Source organism: Pelodiscus sinensis, chromosome 9, assembly GCF_052426305.1.
Source record: "Pelodiscus sinensis isolate ZL-2025 chromosome 9, ASM5242630v1, whole genome shotgun sequence".
Classification (NCBI taxonomy): domain Eukaryota; kingdom Metazoa; phylum Chordata; order Testudines; family Trionychidae; genus Pelodiscus; species Pelodiscus sinensis.
Window position 1 is genome coordinate 11,229,132 of NC_143060.1, and position 9,976 is coordinate 11,239,107.

Here is a 9,976-nt window from a genome sequence, read left to right on the forward strand (position 1 = left end):
GAAGTTCTTTCTAGGGAGATCAATTAGAGTTTTAAATATTATTTTTTTTCTGAATAAGTATACCGTTCCTTTGTGTATCTTATACAACCAGCTTCCTAAGAGATGGATCCATAGACTTAGAACTTCCACTTACTAGTTATTTAGGTATACTATTTAAATTATTTGAATTCTGTGATGAGAACTTGAACCTACTGAAAAATGTTGTATTAACCCCTCAGAAATTACTAAAGCTGAACAAATAACTTGCAGCAAATACTGTGTTCAAATTTCTAGGCTTTTTTTGTTTACAGTTTTTCAAGCAGTCTGACTTTTCAGTTGTTTGAAATATCTCATCTGTGAATACAAAAATACATTAATCTCTTTATACTTTTGCCTTCTATCAGTTGTAAGGAACAATCCTGCACCGGCAGGATGTAATTATCTGCCCTTTCCATCTCTGAGTTATTACAATTTATCTCATCACTTTAAGTCACAATTCAGCTGTTCCTCCCACTGTTTTGAAATAACGTGTTTTCCAGAAATGTGTCAGCTATTATTTTCCTTGTAAAGGGCACATCAAGATTCTAATGGATAGATTCTAGCCATAGCATTTCAAGTCCCACCTGCTTCCTTATAGTTAAGACTTCTGTTCAAAAATAAATGAATATATTCATTCTACCTGCATGTTAGGTTAGGCATTTTGTGTCTAAAATAAGTAGATTATAGAGGTGTTAAATAAAATCAGGCTGTGACATTAACAGGACAGTGAATTTTCTATGTGGGATACCTTGTTTGTTGAAGCAGAGGCCATTCAATTGTAGATGCACCATGCACACCCTGGTGGATGGCATTTTTCCTCTAATGAAAGCAGGCCCTTTCCATGGTTTTATCTCCATAAGCACCTTATAATTTTTGCATTAAAATGTTTGACATCAATTAGAGCTAAGCATCTTTTATCATTTCCTTAATGGTTCAGAGTATTCCAGCCAAGCATGTATCCTTGCCCCAGTGTCATGACCGGTTATCTTATCTTGCTTGCCTTCACTATAAACAATGTTACTCAGAGGTCAAGAGACAGAGTAGTTGATTCTGCATTGAGGGATGATACGGGATGCACTAGTTATTCTTGAGTCACTAGACTTACTATGACTCCCAAGGCCAGCTCTTGTTTGGCAAAGCAAAATCTTCCATCAGTCACTTTGGGTGACAATTCAGTGCCAGGCTTTTCTTGTCTTGAATAATCAGACTGATGATTAGCAGAGAGAGGTGGATAATATAAAACTTGTCAATGGACTCTTTGTTAGAATTTGGAAATGAAACTGCTTTGATTCTACAGTATTTCTGACCTTCTGTGTTTTGCTTATTACACTCATTACATAAAAGTTAACAGGCACTGGAGTATTTGAAACTATTAAAGCGGAATAACATTTTTTGGAAATGTCTGAATGACGAATCTGAGCAAATTGTGATCTGCTGAGGCTGTCAAAGGATTGGTTTTGCTTGGTGGACGTGGAGGAGATGGCTGGATGAGGCTTCCCAAGTTTTACTTCTCATGAGACCCTACAAAGCCTACAGCATGTCCCTGTAATTTAGCAATAAATAAATAAATAAGAGCTTTTTGTCTTATGGAAGTAATTACATTTATCTAAGAAAGGTCTTTCTGTTTATTAATTTGGTGTTTCTCTGTCTTGTGTTGCAAAGTTAAAACATCACTCCACAGTGAAAAAAAGATTTTTTTTAGGCTACCAAGTTTGTCTGCACAATAGTGACCCTGATCTATGAATGTATACATGTGCCCACATTCACATGCTTAGTAGTGAGTGTGGCTTGTCCACTTCATGTATCAATACAAACCGATGTACTCTAAGCTGGTAGTTATGATTTATGAAGACAACTTTCACCACCCCTGTTGATTCTTTAATAAATGACAACATCTGTGCCTACATATCTCTGTCTCTTTTGCATGTATATATCATGGAGGAAGAGCGATATGAATACAGTTGCCTTGGCTAGATTCATTAGAGTGCATCTGTACTAAATAAAGATACCTCTGGAGTGATGGGGTTGGCACAGTCCGGTTTTTAATTTGACCTTGCTGTGGCTTAGTATGTCCACACAGCATCATTGTGTTGTGGCTGCATCAGTGCATTGTGAGGCTCCTGAGTCAACTATAGAGCTGAACACTACTCCCAGAGCCAGGGAATTAGAGGTACATTGAAGTACAGAAAGAAGTTGGAAGCACTGGCTGAACAGTGCAGCTGCAATTTTTGTGGCTTATATGCTATTCCAAGGAGAAACTGCTATAGACTGTCCTGGTTCAGGCTTGAGCTCAAGATCTGTTCCAAGAATGGCTACCAGTGCCTGTAAAATCCCTAGGGTGACTGCCATGGGAGGATAAAAGACACTAAACAGTAGCTGCAACCTCAAGGGTGATTTAATCAAGTTTCTTTCATTGCTTTTTCAGCAACTGAGTATAGACAGGGCTAAAGGCTTTCTCTCTTTCTCTTCAGACAAATGACATAGTATTACCCAAAGGGAGGGGCTAACTTGATCCGCCCAACACAAGCTCTCTGAGAAATGGAAATACGTGAAATCCTTCAATAGTCCCCATTTGGAAAATTCACCTCAAGGGCTGTGTCTAGACTATACCGCTCTGTCAACAGAGAGATGTAGATTAGGCACATCGAAATTGCTAATGAAGCAGGGATTTAAATATCCTGTGCTTCATTAGCATAAATATGGCCACTGCTTTTTTTTCGACACAGAGATTTTTCGGGAAAAAAACCCCACAAACGGCAGTCTAGATGGAGATCTGTCAAAAAATAAACCCTTTTTCGACAGATCCTATATTCCTCAAAAAATGTTCTATACCCTCCACTGTTGTCACAATTTGTCTTCCTGTTGGATTTTCTGGTTAATTTACTCATTACCCTTTTGTGCCTCACCATGAAGGTAAAAGCTTCCATGTTTTCATCAATGAAACAAACACTCAAGTTCTTAAACAGTTCTTAATGCAGCCTTTATTCAGGTAAAATGCAGCAAGGCCTCCAGGATTCTGTTCATTATGGTTTATTATCACTATCTAGGTAATTGGCCTTTCCAAACTATATAGGAAGCTATTCCTTTGTCATCAGTTTCCCACTTTTTATAGTTTGTTTTCCTTTCTGGATCATTTTGTTCATGTAAAAAAAACCAAGACCTTGTTATCCAGGGATAGTTGAGAAGTCTTCATTTCTTATTCTAGATATTTATTTTCCCCATCTTAGAGAATAGCTTCATAAACACTGACTCCCTGGGTGCTCTAGGGCTGGACCACCCATGGGGAAAAATTGGTGGGTGCTACCCACCCACCAGCAACCTATCAGCTTTCCCCACCCTCAGTGCTGTCTGCCCGCCAGCATCAGCTGCTCCCCATTTTTCCTTGAATCTTCTGCCTCCTGTGATCAGCCGTTTCCCAGCATTCAGGAGACGGGGGGTGGTGGGAGCAAGGACATGGCATGCTTGGGAGGGGGCAGAACTGAGAGGGAAGAGGGGGGGAAGGGATGAAGCAGGGGTGGGAAGAAATGGGGTGAAGGTGGGACTTTGCTGGAAGGGGTGGAGTGGAGGTGGGGCCAGGGTCAGGGAAAAATTGGCACCGAAGGGCAGATTGATTGCATATTGGGGCATTTGTTTTGTGAGTTTCTCTCGAGAGCTGGTTCAAACACAAATATTTATTTATTTTTCTTTATAAAAAATACATTCAGTTTCAATCAGTGAGAGCAGGTGGATTGGGGCAAGGCCTGAGAGGGAAGGTGGTGAAAGATGGGTGGACAGAGGAGCAGCAGGTACAAAAAATGACAGCAGTTCCCCCGCATGGACTGTGTGATAAGCAGGGACAGTAGCTGTGGCCGGAAGTGGCAAGGAAGGGAACTGGAAATAGCTCTGAGGTGATGGCACCATAAAGTGTCTGAGGCCAGCGGAACAGTAACAGTCAGGAATGACTAAAAGAAGCCAGTGTTTGGGATAAGAGGTTAGGGAACTGGGGAGCCAGGAAGACCACTCCATTCCCCTCCTACCTAACCAGCATCCCTTTTGCCGATGTCTGTGTTGTCTTTCACTGGACAAAGAGAGGTTATCTTAGGACTGATTGGCTCTAAAGCCTTGCTTCAGACCCATGAGGCACAGCATGGGCTCAGCTCACATTCATTATATCAGGGGTGGGGAACCTTTTTTGGGTTGGGGGCCACGACCCACAGTAAAATCAGTGGGGGAGAGGGGCTGCACACAAGTGAGACGTAACCAAACCCCTCATTAACGTGGCCTTGGGGGAGAGCTCCCTTCCTCAAGGGCTGGATCCAGGCAAGCTAGGGGCTGCATCTGGCCCCCGGGCTTTAGGTTCCTCACCCCTACATTATATGATTGTAGATTAGAGGGTGAAGAGCAAGCATGGGCCCAACTCTGACTTTCTCCTGACTCGTAGAAGCCCTTTGTGAACAAAATGCCCCATGACCACATGTTCAGTACCGTTCCGAACCATCCCTGTTTCATCCCATCTCAACTGCTAGTCATAAATTATGTAACTGAAGTGCTCATTGGCTAAGCTTACCTCAGCATCCCACTGCCTTTGCAGGCCTGCCTAAGGCCCTCTTCAGAGCCTATGTGTACTACTCTGGAGCTAGACAGACGGCTTGGTTAGATCCTGACCGTTGGCTCATGGAAGAGGCTTCAGAACTGAACAGTGGCCTCATGAACAGGAGTGCAGAATACTATCCCTAGCTTTCTGATCGTCAATTTTTACCACAGCATCTACTAAAAACAACCTCAGGTCCACAAATTATTTTGTCCCCATATGTATCGTGTCCTATAAAAAGCAATAGAAATGGAGACCTTCCCCCTGGTTTGTTTGTGATATAGGGAGTTTCATGTCAGCAATACATACCGATTTACTCTTCAGAGTATTAAAATGTGTGTTCTGTTTCCAGCGTGACTGTTGATAATAAGAAATCAATTTCTCTGTCATCCTCAAACTACATACAGGCTATAGGCCAACTAGTGTTTTAACCTTATGATAGCAACTAGCCGGAGGCCAGTCATAAGGCAGGATGTAACCCAGTCATGTGCTAGTTGCAGCATTTCAAGCACTGTTTCTACATTTCAATAATAACTTGTACAGTACATGCACGTTGTTGTACATATGCTTCCCCTTCTTTTCCATGCCGTTCCCACTAATGTTTTAAGAATTATTTTCAGATCAAAGTAACTGTAAGTGTAATCCCTCCTGTTTGCTAGCCCGCTGTGAGGTTATTCAGCATAGGGGAAGCCTTGTGATTTCTTACACAACTGTGGGAGACTAGGCCTGAGGCTCCTTGGTGTGCTCTGTGTTGTGTATTAGTGTGTGTGTGCCTCAGACCAGTCCCACTCAGACAAACTGCCAGGAACAGGCTTTATTCTGTAAAACAACAGAACAGGATCACAGTTCAGCAACCCCTCCTCTCTGCGTGCAGCCAGCTTGCTGCTTCCAGCTCAGACCCTGCTGAGGGCAGAGTGTACATTCCATCAGGAACCAGGAAGTTCTCCCAACATGCCACAGTTTGTAGTCTACAACTTGTAGTTCCCAGGTCTGCTGTCGAAGCCCACTAGACCTTGGGCTACATAAGAAAATAAAATCCCACCTGTTCCCGACAGGAATGGAAATGGAATCAACAAAAAATTTCCTTTGCTAAACACATCTTGCCAATTTCCATGGATTTGCAAAGGTCACTTGTGTTACGGTAAATTGTGTGACATGAACAAACCATCTTTCCTCTGAGGCAGCAGTTCTCAAAACTTTAGCAACCCAAGGACCCACGTTTTGATTTAATATCTTTCCCAGATCCCCATGCCAGCTTCTAATTTTCCCTGGAGAGTATTCAACCCCTCCTCAGGTCCCGCCACGCTCCATCTCTTCCCTTAAAATCATATCCCTGCCCTTGCTCCATTCCTGCCCTCCTCTTCCCCTCCTTTTTCTGCTCCTTCCCCTAACTGCAATCCCATCCCTGCTCCTCCCCATCCCTCCCAGCACCTTGTGCACACTGCTGAACAGCCATGCAGGAGGCACTGGGAGGAAGAGGGAGATGTGGATCTGCGGGGACAGCAGCACTGGACATGACTCACAGACCTCTTGGGTCCGTGTACCCAGTTTGAGATCTGCTGCTCTGAGAGATAGCCAAGGCCTGTTGCTCATCTATTTAGTGATGCATGTGGGTGCCTGATGGACAGCACAGTTGTCTCTGATAAATTATTTTTTAAAACTAAGCCATTTTTGTTGACTACAGAACAAATGTTGCTGGGGCAACTTTAGTGGAATTACACTTTGGATTTAGCCCCATGCATATTTTACTAGTGAAGGACATGCTGATCTTATTTCAGTAACAGGGACTCTTGCAACTCAATCATCATTCCACCCCATACATAACATAATCTTCTAAATGTAGTATTAAAATGGTCCTTGAGAAAACATTGATTCCAGCCCCTGGGACTGAGGCAGGTAAGCCTAAACCAGCCATGAGAGATGTTTGCCCAACTGGTTCTTAAAAATCTCTAGTGATAAGGATTCCACAGTCTTCTTTGGAAGACTGTTAAGAGAGCTTAACTACCCTGCGAGTTAGAATGATTTTCCTGATAGCTAACTTGGGCCACGTCTCCCCTTGCTGCACAGAAAATTAATCTTAACCAGACCCGCTAAATTGAATGCTAAGGGTGTCTCCAGTTGGTGCCGGTACTCCTCACAGTCACCAGGAGTAAGGGAAGCCGACGTGCGCTTTTGCTCACATTGGCCTCCCTCTGTGAAGATGGAGCCAAACTCGGCTTAAGGTAAGCCGACTCAGCTACCTGTTTTGCATAGCTGGAGTTGTGTACCTTAATCTGACCTTCCAGGTCTAGTGTAGACCTGACCTCAAATCTGCCTTGCTGCAGACTAAGGACTTCTTGTCCTACCTCCAGTAGGCATGGAGAACATCTGATCACCATCCTAATTATAGCAGCCCTTAACATATTATCAGGTCCCTCCCAGTTTTTCCCCCCTCATAATTAAACATGTCCAGTTTATTTAACCTTTCCTCACAGATGAAAGGTTTAAAAAATCTGATATTGTTGTTGCTCTCCTCTGAACCTTTTCTAGTTTGTCCACAACTTTCCTAAAGTGTGATGCCCAGGATCGGACATAGCCCTGCGTAAAGCAGGACAATTAACTCCTTCGCCTTGTATGTGACACTCCTGTTAATACACCCCAGGATGCAATTAGCCTTTTTCACAGCTGTATCATATTGTTGTCTCATATTCTGTACGTATGCTCATATGTCCCATGTGCTGTATCCAGGTCTGTCGACCGGGGGAGAGAGAGAGAGCAAACGGGGCCGCTGCTGCCAGAGCATGGTAATTCAAAAGGCCCACAACTTCCGGCTGCTGCTGCCACTACTGCAAGTGTGTCGGCCCCTCTGTATAGATTATTGTTTTTTGTTTTGCTTGTATAATTAGTTGGTTGTGCTCTTAGGGTATGTCTACACTACCCCGCTAGTTCGAACTAGCAGGGGTAATGTAGTCATCCGCAGTTGCAAATGAAGCCCGGGATTTGAATTTCCCGGGCTTCGGAGGTGTACAGCTAGTTCGGATTAGAAACCTAATCCGAACTATCTAGCCCGTGCCGCGTGTAGCCGCGCCGCACGGGGTCCGAACTAGCCGGCATTTAAAAATGGCGCCGTCCAGCTTCATGCAAATGAAGCCCGGGATTTGAATTCAAATCCCGGGCTTCACTTGCAACTGCGGATGACTACATTACCCCCGCTAGTTCGAACTAGCGGGGTAGTGTAGACATACCCTTCGTGAGTGGCCTCAGAGAAGCATATCTTGCTGGGAGATCTGTAGGTCTTTCCCAATGTGGACCCACAAGGCTCATCTGCTATATCTCTGTGGCTGTGTCCAGACTGGCCAGTTTTTCCGGAAAATCAGCAGCTTTTCAGGAAAAACTTGCCAGCTGTCTACACTGGCCACTTGAATTTCCGCAAAAGCACTGACTTCCTACTGTAAGAAATCAGTGCTTCTTGTGGAAACACTATTCTGCTCCCGTTCAGGCAAAAGTCCCAGTATAGACAGCTCAGATTTGGTTTCTGCAAAAAAGCCACGATCGCGAAAATGGCGATCAGGGCTTTTTTGCGGAAAAGCGCGTCTAGATTGGCTTTTTTGCGGAAAAGCGCGTCTAGAAGTGCTTTTGCGGAAAAGCGTCCGTGCCAATCTAGACGCTCTGTTCAGAAAATGCTTTTAACGGAAAACTTTTCCGTTAAAAGCATTTCTGGAAAATCATGCCAATCTAGACGCAGCCTGTAAGTTCCTCATGGAGAGGCTCTTGGGTCACGCACACAGTCTGCCTCGGGACTGTCAGACCTGGTGGTGCCCTGCCCTTCAATGGCAGTATTTGCCTAGCACATCCTGCGCGCTGCAATTTTGCAGCACATATGTTGTGAAGTGCATCTGTATGGTCATCCACGGGTGCTAAGTGCTGTGTGACACCCTGCCACCCAACTGGATTATGATGCACTCCATGCTGGCACACACAACCATCTCCGCCTTGCTATTGGACATATCCTGGCATGACATCTGTTGGGTAGTGCCCTGGCTTTCCATGCATATCTTCACTGCCCATTATGCCGTGGACCAGGCAGGGGGCAGCAGTGTGGCGTTGGACTGTGCTGTCCTGCAGATTGTAATACTTCTTGCATCCTCGCATCCACCTCTGGGGTGATCACTGTTTGCTACTCACTTGTGTTTAGCATACAGATAGGGTCCATTGTTCACAAAAGAGGAAGAATTTATTTATCTCTAACTGGCGGTCCTTTGAAATGTGGGTCCCTATTTGTATGCCAGTACCCTCCTACTATCCCCCTGCTGTACACTGCACTGTTCAGCAGTAAGGGGATGGGTGAAGGATTATTGTCCTGCACAGCCTCATATAACCTCACCTGGAACACAAGGCTATGCAGATATGATGCACATATTGGTTAATGGACACTGCTACAGAAATCTTCTGGCACGTGGTGTGCATGTGCCCACATGTTTGGAATACAAATATGGACCACACATCTTGAAGAATTGCCAGTTACAGGTAGGTAACCTCCTTATCCTTTTCAGCAGGACAGTTATTCCCCAATTTGTAGTTGGGCATTTGATTTTTTTCTTCCTGATAAGAAGTACTTTGCACTTCTCTTTACAGGAAGTCCCCGGGTTACGTACAAGATAGGGACTGTAGGTTTGTTCTTAAGTTGAATTTGTATGTAAGTCGGAACTGGTACATATTGTAGGGGAAACTCTAGCCAAACACTTCTCCAGAGCTCAGTTTTATTCTCCCACACCTCACTTCCCTCAGTCCTTTATTCTCAAGCTGAGGTGTCTGCTGAGAAAAGCCGCTCTGCGTCTCCCTGGTCTGCTAGGGCTCCCCCCCCCCCAGCAGACCAGGGAGACACGAAGCGGCTTTTCTCGCAGCGGAGGATGCGGGCGGCGGGACCGTGGCGCATCTCGGTGGTCTGCTGGGGGGGGCGGAGCGCAGCTAGTGCAGGGTTGCCTCACCCCGTTTGTAAGTAGGGATCCGATGTAAGTCGGATCCATGTAACCTGGGGACTGCCTGTATTGACTTTCATCTTGTTGAATTCAGATCAATTCTCCAACGTCTCTTTTTCAGTTCCAATCCGGTCTGCCACTATGCTGGTGTTGTCTGCAAATTTTATCAGCACATTTACCATTTAGCATCTTGCAAGGCACAGAACTCTGGCGCTGAACTCTGCCACTGAGGTATTGCTGTTGAATAGGTTGAAGAGCCCCACATACTTTGTAATGGACTGCTCTTTGAGAGAGAAGAGAAACAAAAGCACAAGACCAGGTTCCAGGCAATGGAAGCGGGGGGGCGATGCCTGTGGGCAAGAGCAGCATGTGGAGCCTCCTCCCCCCACCTCCGATCTAGGCACTAGGCCTGCTGGCTGCTTCCAGAGCA